At 55.9% G+C, this 438-nt stretch overlaps 1 pseudogene; it reads right to left on the reverse strand.

Moving 5' to 3' along the window:
• Positions 1-5: 5 nt before the first annotated feature.
• LOC103260880 overlaps positions 6-438 on the reverse strand; it is a 7210-nt pseudogene continuing 6777 nt past the window's right edge.

Raw genomic sequence — 438 nt, forward strand, 5'->3', positions numbered from 1 at the left:
CCAGCTTAGTGGCAAGTTCTTTAGCCTTTGCCTTCTCCAGCTTGGCAATGCGAGCCACAGGTTTTGGACCCAGGACGTTGCCTCCCCAGTGACGGCGGATCTCATCATATCTGTCATTGTAATTGGTCCTGATGGCTTCCACCAGCTTAGCCAAAGCTCCTTTTGTCTTCCGAGTTAACCTGAGTGAAGGCGACAGTGGTGCAGGTCTTCCGGTGGACCAGACGTCCCGTCTTGCCTTCCCCTTGATGATGCCGTAGGGAACCCCCATTTTACGACACAGGGCAGGCGGGAAGACCACCAGCTCAAGGGGATCCACGTCATGTGCAATCACACCAGCTGAGCCTTCTTGTTCTCCACCAAGGTGGTGATGGTGTTGACCCCGGCCCGAAGGACAGGTGGCCTCTTGGTTGGGACGTCCCCTTTGCCAGCAGCTTTCTT

This window comes from Carlito syrichta, unplaced genomic scaffold, assembly GCF_000164805.1.
Source record: "Carlito syrichta isolate Samal-C Ts95f unplaced genomic scaffold, Tarsius_syrichta-2.0.1 Scaffold89967, whole genome shotgun sequence".
In the NCBI taxonomy this organism is placed as follows: domain Eukaryota; kingdom Metazoa; phylum Chordata; class Mammalia; order Primates; family Tarsiidae; genus Carlito; species Carlito syrichta.